The sequence below is a fragment of the Leptopilina heterotoma genome, unplaced genomic scaffold (assembly GCF_015476425.1).
Source record: "Leptopilina heterotoma isolate Lh14 unplaced genomic scaffold, ASM1547642v1 Lhet_116, whole genome shotgun sequence".
Classification (NCBI taxonomy): domain Eukaryota; kingdom Metazoa; phylum Arthropoda; class Insecta; order Hymenoptera; family Figitidae; genus Leptopilina; species Leptopilina heterotoma.
This window is the reverse complement of record NW_025110835.1, coordinates 878,843-891,358: the sequence shown is the minus strand read 5'-3', so window position 1 is coordinate 891,358 and position 12,516 is coordinate 878,843. Positions and strand designations below refer to the sequence as shown.

General features: G+C 22.4%; 1 protein-coding gene across 2 annotated transcripts in view; it reads left to right on the top strand.

Annotated features, from left to right (window-relative positions):
• Window positions 1-417: 417 nt before the first annotated feature.
• Window positions 418-12,516, top strand: part of LOC122509469 (hormone receptor 4-like) — a 36,504-nt gene continuing 24,405 nt past the window's right edge. Inside the window, exon 1 of one of the 2 annotated variants that reach the window (XM_043623588.1) lies at window positions 418-1,040. The gene's annotated coding sequence lies outside the window, so the exon portion shown is untranslated. The remainder of the gene's footprint in view (window positions 1,041-12,516) is intronic. The other variant, XM_043623592.1, reaches the window with a different exon arrangement.

Sequence of the window (12,516 nt, the reverse complement as noted above, 5' to 3'; positions counted from 1 at the left end):
CAGATTATCAGAATACAACGATTATTAATATTTCATCTTCATCTAAAGTTTCATCTTTAAAAAAAAGCAAAGTTTCATCTTTAATAATTATTAATATAGATTATTATCGGAAATTGTGATTATACATTATTTATACATTTCTGCATCATTTATTGCAAGAATAAAAAAATTGTCCATCACATAGTATAAATTTCAACTCTTTATCATGATCGCAACTTTCGTCAAAGAGATGTGAATTCTATAAGAGAATAATCTGAAAGTAAACGCAACAGGTGATGCATATATTGTGTGTATGTGTACTGGTAACTGGTATATCAGAAACCACCAGATGCCCATTTCTTCCCGCCCCTAAAGCCGGACCTGCCCATACTCCAAAGGAGGATGGATGCTACTACTCCTACTCTCCTACACGAGTTGGTGAGATAAGGACGAACGGACAAACGGACTGACGGAATCAAAAGGTGGGATTCAGTCTTGCGGCCACGTGCTACACGAGCGCACGCCCCGCACACGTACCGGCCGGCTCACTGGTCCGGAATCTCTTCCGTTTCCTCTTTTTTTTTCTCCTTTTTTTCCCCATTTATTTATCTGCCAACAATTTCGCATCTTTGGAAATCTTCCATCATCAACATCATCATCATCATCATTATCATCATCAACGGAGATAATTGATGATTATCTTTAATTTGTAACTCTCTGTGTTCCAAGGATTTTAGAAAAAGAATTATTTTTGTGAAATGAACAGTTGTTTTCCTAGGTTTTTAAGTGATATATATATTAGAAGTGAATTTTTAGGATTTAGTCAGTGGACAAGTTTATCATTTAATGATATAATTGGAATTGTTTTCGGAAATATTGTTTTTTTTCTATTTGGTTCAATTATAATTCAATTATAATTCAACTACAATTGATTATTATAGAATATAATTGAATAGTTCAATTATAGTTGATGATTTAAGGAGAAAGGGAAGAAGAAGGAAAAGTGTAACTTGGTGTTGATTCAGTGAACATGATGGATTATTGATACACTTTTGAATTGAGTGAGTAAAAGTTTTTATATTCTAAAACGGAGAAAAATATAAAGTAACTTTTAGTACTTTTATAGTAAAACATTTCTGGTAACTTTTACTATTTTCGGAGTTAATTTTGCTACGTTCGAAGTAAATTTTACTAATTTTTTTACAAACATGTTCTTTGAACGTAATAAAATTTACTTCGAAAGTAGTCAAAGTTACCAGAAATGTTTTACTACAAAAGTAGTAACCTTTATTAATAATTGACAATATTTGTGGTGTCGTGAAATATTATTTGCGCGTTTTCAATTTTTCTTTTTTTCGGTGTTCCTGATGGTACCCTCATGGTACCCTAATGGTACAATTACTATCATTCTACCAAATGATGGTCCACTTCTTTTCGGGTACAAATGCAATTGTACTTCGTGCTGGTACCATTGGTACCAATAACTGTTAATTCTGTGGTATCGTTATTCTGATGGAAACATCGTTAATTTAGTAGTATGAATGCAATACTGATGGTACCATACCATTGTGCTAATGGTACCATAATATTGCACTACTGGTACCATTATAATATACTAATGGTAACATAACATTGTACTGATGGTACCATAACATTATTCAAAACTTTCCATTGTAATATACTAATGATACCATTATAATATATTAATGATACCTTTATAATATACTAATGGTAACATAACATTGTACTGATGGTACCATAACATTGTACTAATGATACCATAACATTATAAAAAACTTTTCATTATAATATACTAATGATACCATTATAATATACTAATGGTAACATAACATTATACTAAATGGTACCATACAGATTTTACTGCTGGTACCATAACATTTGACCAATAGTACAATAAAATTACACTAAACCATTACAGAATACTAATGGCAGCATTATAGTAATGGTACCATTACAGAATACTAATGGTACTATTACAGTAATATGGTAACATTATAATTTTCTAATGATTTCACCATATTATACTAATGGTAGCGTAACATTATATTAAATAGTATCATATACACTGGTATCATATAACATATATTACTAATAGTGTACAATAAAATTATACTAATGGTACCACTGAAATATATTAATGGTACCATTATATACCTATACTAGTGGTAGCATAACAGCATACTAAATAGTACCATTATACCTATTCTAATTATTACCATGAATTAATTATTAATTAATAGTGGTACCATGATGGTATCATTAAATAATGGTGGTACCATTAATATAAGGAGTCGTTAATGGCACCTTGACGATATGTTAATGGTAGCATTTTGTCATTGAAATGACAGCAATCTATGACTATGCTATTATTATCTGCTGATACTAATATTATTGCAACATTTCATGGCTTTTTTAACCATTGTCATCCGCAGTATTATCATGTTAGGTACCCAGACTATTAAAAGGTACGATTGTTACCATTTTTATTCTTCTCGTTTGCTGCTATTGTTATTTTTCAGTACTGATACTATTTTAATAAAGTTCCATTGTAGAAATTTTAAAAACTATCAATTTTTAATGAATTTAAATAGAAATTTTAAAAACAACTGATTACAGAAATTCAATTATTTTCAAAAGTGATGAACTTCTTCGCATAAATTCAATTATGTTCAAAAATTTTTTAAAATCATCGTCAAAATTTCAATTATCTTTATAAATTGAATAAAATTCTTCTCCGAAATTCAATTGTTTTGAAAAATTTTAATAAAATTCTTGGCTAAATTTCAATTATTTTCAAAAAATATCAATTTTTTATAAATTTCTTCGCACCAATTGAATTATTTTTAATTTTTTAATGAAATTTCTCCAAAGAATTCAAATATATTCAGAGAATTGAAAATAATAGTTCTGAGAAATCCAATTATTTCGAAAAATTTAAATAAAATTATTTTGAAAGTTCTATTATATTAAAAATTTTGACAAAATTGTTTACAAGATTTAGTTAATAAAATTTTAACCAAATTTTCCTATACAATTTAATTATTTTCAATACAATTCTTCTTAAGAATTCAATTATTTTCACAGATAATATATATTTTATAGGAATTCAATTATTAAAAAAGTTTGAATAAAATTCTTTGTTAGAAATCAATTATTTTCATAAATAATAAAATTTTCCTTCAGAATTCAATTATTTAAAAAACTTTTGATAAAATACTTTATAAATTTGAAAAATTATAATAAAATTGGCCATAAAATACAATTATTTTTGTAAAATACAACATTCTTCCTAATAATAAATAATAATACAAATAATAATAATAAAATAATAGTACAATTATTGTCAAAAATGTTTGTAAAAATTTTCGAAACAATTCAATTATTTTCGTAAAAAATAAAAATTCTTCGAAGCAATTCAATTAATTTAAGAAATTTTAATAAAATTCTTCCCAAGAATTAAATTCTTTTCAAAAATAAACATTTTCACAGGAGCTCAATTATTTAAATAAGAATTTTTTTTAATTCTTTGTCAGATTTCAATTATTTTCAATTTTTTTAATGAAATTTCTAGATAGAATTTAATTATTTTTAAAAAGTTTTAAAAAATTCTGAAAAATTCAATTATTTAAAAAAATTTGAATAAAATTCTATTTAAGAAATGAATTAGTTTCATAAATAATAATTTTTTTCCTCCGGAATTCAATTATTTTCACAAATAAAATTCTTCACTGGAATTCAATTCTTTAAAAAAATTTTTAATAAAATTCTTTGCAAGAATTCAATTATTTTCATAAATAACAAAACTTATCGCAGATTTTCAATTATTTTTTATAGAATTTTAAATAAAATGATAGAAAATTGCATTTATTCTTAACATTTTTTTTTAAATTCGCCGAAAGAATTCAATTATTATTAAAAATTTTGATAAAATTCTTCATAAAAATTCAATTTTAAGAAATATGTAAATATTGAATAAATTATTTATTTTTGTATTTAAATAATTGAATTTTCGGGAAATTTTCTAATAGAAATTAATTAAAAAATGAATTTCACTTAAAATTTAAAATTGTAATTGAATATTAAAAGCATTATAGCGTGAATTTTTAGAAATAATTGAATTTTGAAAATGGTTAAAATTAAAATCTTTGAAAATTTGAATTTTCAGTTACAATATTCTTATGATATAAAATAATGATATTTTACTCTGTTATCTTAAATTTATTATAAAACATAAAGAAATCGAGTCGAAGTCTCGGAGTGGTCGATTTCTTCATGTTTTATATTAATATTCTCATAAGTTATTGAATTTGAGAATCTTAATTCCTATAGAAAAATAATAATGATTAAATATTTATTTAAAAAAGAAGTTATTGATGTTCTACAAGGTCAGGGAAAAGTGAAAATTTTGTCTAAATTAGTGAAAAGTCAGGGAAAAACAATTTTGTGTCAACCCTGTTTAATAGTCTTTATTTGTAGAGAATTTTTATTTTTTTATAGGTACCAATACTATTTGTAGATGTTGTTAATCATTGCATTATTATCCATTGGTACCAATATTTCTTTAAAGTATTAATTGTTTTAATAATCGCTATCCTTTAGTATCTATTTTTTAAGGACCATTATTAGTTGGTACCATCTGTGTATTACTAATTACTATTATTTTGTGGTACAAATATTTCTGTAAAATATAATCATTAGTTGCTACCAACTGAATTATTAACCTTTGGTACCAATATTCTTGCAAAAACCTATTGTTAGTTGGTACCGATGGTATTATTAACAGTTGGTAGCAGTGTTTCTTTAAAGTACCATCGGCAATTGGTACCAATATTATCATCCTTTGATACCATTATTTTCTAAAAGTATCATTTTGTTATTTAGTACCAATTGCATTGTTATTCTTTGGTGCCAATATTTTTGCAAAAGCCCTTTGTCAGTTGGTACCGATGGTATTACTATTCTTTGGTACCAATATTTCTTTAAAGTACTATTTTTGGTTGGTACCAATTCACATAATATTGGTACCATCTGCGGTAACAGTAATTATTCTTCGGCTCATATCTTTAAATCGTAATTACTCAAATATTCAAATTCGAAAAATAGAAAATCCATCTACATGAAACCCATAAAATCGCATCTTCTCTCCTCATCATCATATTGTTACATTAAGTCGTAATTACAAGAACGTCTCTCTTCGTTATACAATGTATTGGTATTGGACATAATTTACTTTGAAATTAACATATAAGCAAAATATTGGTAAATGTACATGTATATAACTATAGATAATGAATTTAAAATTGATGATACTGGATCAAATATAGTTAGTGAAGGCACTTCATTAATTCGAGTCTTCAACTGGAATTAATGAAGTATTTGCCTGCTATGTATACCGACGCGCATAGATTCTTCCTTTGAATAAATGAATGTCCTGATTGTTTTTAAGTATATACGACTTATGTAAATATCTCTTAGTTTTCCTGATATGTCTTGACGCAGATCTATTGCTTCAAAAGACAATAATGTAGTCACGTTTCATGTCAAAAACAAAAGCGTTAAGTGGACAAATAGTTGAATAACAATATTTATCGTCGAAAAAAATACGATTAGTTTCAAATTTACTGATTGTTATTTTCAAAGTCTTTCAAAGTTTCCTTTCTTTTTTGAAATTATTACATGTTCTTTGTCTTTTTTTTTATTATTATTGTTCTCATTCTTTGTTTGAGGTTTTTTCAATTTTGATGAGGTTATTTTAATTTTCAACATTGGTCCATTCTTTAAAAGTTAGTATATCTTTCTTTTCGAAATTTAACATGAAAATTTATTATTTTTTGAAAAATGTAATTCTTCTAAGTATAATTTTCAAAAACATACGATTAAATTTCAAAACAATTTTTGAAAGTAATAAAATAAAATTGTTTTTAATATAAAATTTTTTTTTTAAAGAAATTTGACAAAACTTTCAGTTGTATTTTTAAAACTATTTTCGAGAATTCAATTCTCTTCAGAAAAATTTTAATTACAGTTTTTCAAAAATCTGCTTTTTTTTAATTTCTTCATTAAATTATTCAAAATTTCAATAATTTTTGTTAAACAAATATTTAAAAACTTATTGTTATTTACTATAATTAAAATTTCAAATAATTTCAATGTACAACCTTCAGACATTTAATTATTTTTAAAAATTACAACTGCAATTTTTTCAAGAGTCTATTATTTTTTAGAATTTTTGAATAAAATTATTCAAAACTTTAATAATTTTTTTAAATAAACATTTAAATATTATTATACTTTTACGGCGATTAGAATTTCAATAAGATTTCAATTTAAAAACTTTTTAAAATTTAATTATTTCTTAAAATTCCTGTTATAACGCTTTTAATATTTAATTATTTTTCAAAATTTCAAGTTACATTTTTTTCTAAATTAATTCTTAGTAGAATTTAATGATAATTGAATTATTTAAATAAAAAAATTTTGGTAAAATTAAATGATTTTCAAAAATTTTTATAGTTACAATTCTTTGAAATATAAAATTTATTTTAATGAAATTTGATGAAAATTTCCTACTTTTTCAATTTTTTAAAATTATTTTCGGGAATTCAAGTATTTTCAAAAAATTTTAATTACAATTTTTTAAAAACCTCATTTTTTTAGAATTTTTAAATAATATTTTTCAAATTTCATTAATTTTTCTTCTTTCATAAATAGGTATTTGAATACTTATTGTTATTTATTTTTTCTGCAGGAATTAAAATTTAAAAATTCTTTCAACGTAAAACCTTTTGAAATTTAATTATTTCTAAAAATTACAACTGTAATTTTTCCAAAAGTAAATTATTATTTAGAATTTCTGAATAAAATTATACTGAAAGTATTTTGAAATTTTATACAATAATTTAATGAATTTTAAAGGAAAATAATATATTAAATTAAATAATCATTTGAATATTATTATACTTTTACGACGATTAAAATTTTTAAATAATTTCAAGTAGAAAATATTTAAAGTTCAATTATTTCTTAAAATATTGATGTTATGCTTTTAATATTAAATTAATTTTCAAAATTTTAACTGAAACTCTTTTTTAGTTCCATTTTTGTTCGAATTCAACGATAATTGAATTATTTTAATATACATTTTGTATACAAAACTTTTTGTAAAATTTAATTATTTTCCAAATGTTTAGTTACAATTATTAAAAAAAAAAAATGATATTTAAAAATAATTTTTTAAAATGATAAAATAAAATCTTTCGAAATATGAAATTTATTTTAATGAGATTTGAGAAAATTTCCTCTTTTTTCAATTTTTAAAACTATATTCGGGAATTCAACTAATTTAAAAAAATTTTAATTACGATTTTTTAAAAACCTCATTTTTTTCAGAATTTTTAAATAAAATTTTTCAAGGTTCATTAATTTTTGTTTTATAAATATTTGAATACTTATTGTTATTTATTTGTCCAGCAGGAAATAAAATTTAAAAATACTTTCAGTGTAAAATCTTTTGAAATTTAATTATTTCTAAAAATTAGAACTGCAATTCTTTCAATTCTTCAAATATTTTCTAAAATTGTAACAGAAATTTTTTTTTGAAATCAATTCTTATCAAAAAGTTCTAAGAGAATTAAATTATTTAAAATTACAAATATAAGTGATAAATAATTGATTATTTCTAAAAATTGCAACTGTATCTCTATTTATGGTTTTTTTAAATTTTAGAAAGGAAATTCATAAATTATTTAAAATTTCCAATAATTTTGAATTTTAATTTTCAATTTGAATACCCACTTTGGATAAAATTTCCTTAATTTACTTATTTCCCTGTCCTGTAAAAATATTGTCATTGTAAAAATTCTAGGGCAATTTATTTCACTAAAACACTAATTATTCTATTTACAAATTAATTGTCATACCTTTGACATGAAAATTTGAGCTGTAAAAGAATTTGGAATAAAAAAAATCCCTAAATTCATGTGAGGACAGAATATCTCGATTATTATTATTATTATTATTATAAAATTATTGTAAAAAATAATTTTTTGAATAATTATTCCCGATAATAATAAATTGCTTTGCAACACACTAATTCACTGTAATTACTGTGTCTGAAAACAAGTTTACTCGAGAATTTCCTGTATAGACTAAAATATCAAGAGTTTGATCGCTTAACAAAGAGCTATTGAGATTTTGAAATATACGTGATTAACTACAATGAAAATTGAACATCGCAGAATAAAGAGTATATTGGGAATAATAATTCTGACACTTTGGGATCTTTAATGATTTTGATTTTGACACCTTCTTCTTTTTATATCAATTGATATTGGTTTTTAATACAGCGCGCAGAAATGAGATCATATAATATGTTGAGATAAATTATATCCAATATGGACACGAATTATTATTATACAGAATGCATATTGAATGTTCTTTTTTTTTTTGTTGAAGTTTAACGAACTAGCTATAGAGGAGTTTCTTTTTTTTTTTTTTTAAATATTCTATTCGTGCGCCAACGATTAATTTGTCACAGAGCCGTGAACAACAATTTTAACTGTCAGCTGTCGATGATATCTGAGTGACGTGCCGTTCTCAACCGGTTCATTAAGTTGCAGTCGCCATTCGATCGCTTATTGAAATCTGCAAAAGATCGCAGGAGAAGCACACAAAAATCGATTCAAATTTTTCTCTTTTCTGTCGCAGCTTTTTTCTTTTAAAGATGAAAAAAAAATTATTTTTTATTTAAACGTTCAATCATTACAATTCTTATAAGATTTTGCAACGTCTGTATATATATTTGCAGAGAGGAGAGAAAACAGTCTGTCAGGTGACTCAGCCAGTGCATTATTTTCGTTATACTTGTAAATTAAATTACGATATAAAATCAAATTATTTCCCCCCCTGAATGGGAAGGTATTTTTCATGAAATTTTAGTTTTGAATAACTAAAAGAAATGGACCTTCAAAACTTTTTTAAATCAAATAATTTATAAAAGTATTTTGTTATAAAACATGAAGATATCGATTGCTCCGAGTCGAAGACTCGGAGTGATCGATTTCTTCATGTTTTATAACAATTTTGATAAGTTTTTTAATTTCCAAAAAAATTTGAATTATTTATTTTACAAGAAATTATTCACTTTTCTCGAAAGCGATTAAAATCAATACTATATAAATTAACAATCAAGATATAGTAATTTCACCTTGGAATAATTATAAATATATTGCAATTTACTCTCAATTAGTGTTTCAGTAGTATGTATCGATAATAATTTTTCCTTATCTATAAAAGCCACTATCCAGGATTTAAATTTATATTTATTTTTTTCTCTACTTCATATTTCAACTATTTTGTAGAATTAACGATTGAATTTTTGAAAAATTATTTTTAAATTTCAAGAAATTTTGCAATTAAAGGGAATATTAAAAGAGTTTGAAAATTTTTCAATTCCACTCGGAACTAAAAACAACTTTATACGTTAATTATTATGCGATTTGTATTTAATTAAACTTGCATACAAATTAGTTTGTAATTTCGATTATAGAAATTATATTATTAGAATTATATTAAAATTAAATTTATTTATTAAAATTTATTTATCACAATTTATTTATTTAAATTTATCACAATTTATTTATTAAAATTTATTTATCACTATTTATTTATTACAATTTATATCAAATTATATAGAGTTCGCTATATAATTTGATAAATGATGGGACTATAAATGAACGAATAGTTTTAAATTATAGGAAAATTAAAATGAATCTGTTTATGTTTACCAATATAACAGGTTTTCTCTCTAATTAAATGTTCTGGATCAATATTACAATGATAAATATAGGACAGCAAAGTAATGGGTTTAATATTTTCGTAATTATTTGTATTTTTTCAAAAAAATTAATTAATTTATGAAACTAGATATTTATTAGAGTTAAACTACTGTAACTAAAGAAAATATATTCAATTTTTGTATAAATTAAATTATTCTTTGATAAATTTCGTGAATTATTATTTAGCAAATTTTAATTAAACTTTTAATTACAAAAAATTGTGTAAATGCTACTTTTTTAATGCTATAGCAATTTTTTATTTTCCAAAATTTCCAACCAATTTTTAACAGGAATAAAATTAAATTATTTTAAATATAAAATTATTTTCAATTAATTTTGACAAAACTTTTTAATGTTTCAATTAATTATTTTCGGGAATTCAATTATCCTTAAAAAAAATTTTAATTAGTTATTTAAAAATCTATTTTTTTAGAATTTCTACATTATAGTTATTCAAAAATTCAATAATTTTTGTTAAACAAATCTTAAAATTCCTGTTATAACGCTTGTAAAATTCAATTATTTTTCAAAATTTCAAGTTAAATTCTTTTCTAAAATAATTCTTATTAGAATTCAATGATAATTGAATTATTTAAATAAAAAAGTTTTTTTTTAATTTAATTATTTTCCAAATTTTTTAGTTACAATTCTTCAAAAAAATAGTCATGTTTGAAAATAATTTTTTAAAGTGAGAAAATAAAATTCTTTGAAATATAAAATTTATTTTTATGAAATTTGAAAAAATTTCCTTCTATTTTAATTGTTTAAAATTATTTTCAGAAATTCAACTATTTTCAAAAAATTTTAATTACAATTTTTTAAAAACCTCATTTTTTCAGAATTTTTGAATAATATTTTTCAAATTTCATTAATTTTTGTTTCATAAATATTTGAATACTTATTGTTATTAATTATTCCATCAGGAATCAAAATATCAAAATTCTTTCAATGTAAAACCTTTTGAAATTTAATTATTTTTAAAAATTAGAACTTGTAAAAAAATGTATTAAAAATTAGCAATTTTAAAAATCATAGAATTTAAAAAAATTTCTAATTTAAAATTTTGTTAAAAACACTAAAAAAAAATTCAATTTTGGAGAAATTACAAATAATTGCAAAAATTCAATTATTTAAAAAAAAAAATTCTTTTTATAAAATTCAACTATGTTTAAAATTTAAAAAAAATTCTCATTAAAATCCCAATTATCTTTATAAATTACAAAATTCTTCTCCAAAGTTCAATTATTTTCATAAATGTCAAAAAAATTCTTGTCCTAATTTCAATTATTTTCAAAAACTTTTCTAATTTCAATGATTTTCAATATGTACTATTTTATTAAAGTTTCCAAAAAGGAATTGAATTATTTTTAAAAAAATTTTAATAAAATTGTATGCAAACAATTAATTATTTTCATAAATAATAAAAATTTCACAGAAATTAAATTATTTTCATAAATAATAAAATTTTTTTAAGGAATTCAATTATTATTTTCATAAAAAATAATTTAAAATTCTAGAAAATAATAATAATTGAATTAAAATGATAAAAATAATTTTGATGAAGTTACAGTAACAATATTCTTATAAAATATAAAATAATGATTTTATCCCTCGGTTATTTTTCATTATTAGAAAACATGAAGAAATCAATCACTCCGAGTCTTCGACTCGGAGCAATCGATGTCTTCATGTTTTATAACAATACTTTTATAAGTATTGTTTAATTTAAAAAAGGTTTGAATTTTAAATTTTTGAATGTCTTAATTCCTGTGGAAAATCCTGTTCCAAAAATAAGATTAAAAATAGAAAATGTGCAAATATTTTTCTTCTTTTTCTAAAACAAAATAATAATTTTGTTAAAAAAATTGTGATTCATAAACAAAAATAATGCAAAATAAATAAATTTTCTATTTCTTAATCGCAGTTGTTTAACAATTTTCTAATTTTGTTCAGAAGTAAAGAACAAAAATTTGCTTGAAATATTAAAATTTTTGGTTCGAATATATGATTTATTTGATTTAAACAAAAATAATTTGAATCAAGTGAATATTTATTTGACAATAGACAAGTAATAATCGGTTACTTGATGAAATAAATTTTTTTCCAGTGTAATAAATAAATAAACAAATAAATAAATAAATAATGTTAAATTTAATTTAAATTCGCATTTAAGATAAAAATAAACTCATCTGCAGCTATTAATAAAGAAAAAATAGTAAATAAATAAAAAAATCGCCGATATAATCAAGGAAGCTCTTATTCTTCGCGAGGTCACGTGAAAGAATGTTATGCTCAACCTTTTAGAACGACAATAAATAAAAGCTGGTGCCTCACGTCACGAAAGCAACTCCCACACGTTTACAAAAAAGCGCTAGGAATTTCACTTTGCAATACAAATCAGTCCACGATAATTACTGGTCATTCAACATAAATTATTGCCGAATATGGTGATTATTATTAGCTTCCTGTCATCTTTTATTGCCGCATTTGCCAACATTTTTTCTTTTTTTCTTTTTTTTTTGCATCACTCTTTCAGAGCTGTTTAAATTTCACGCAAAAAAAAGTACATTGATGTTTCGACTAAAGACATCCTTATTTAACAAGATTATATAGTTAAGATGACTTTGAATGATATGAGATCTGCATCTTCATATGAAAATGTCTTGGGGGGGAAAAAAAT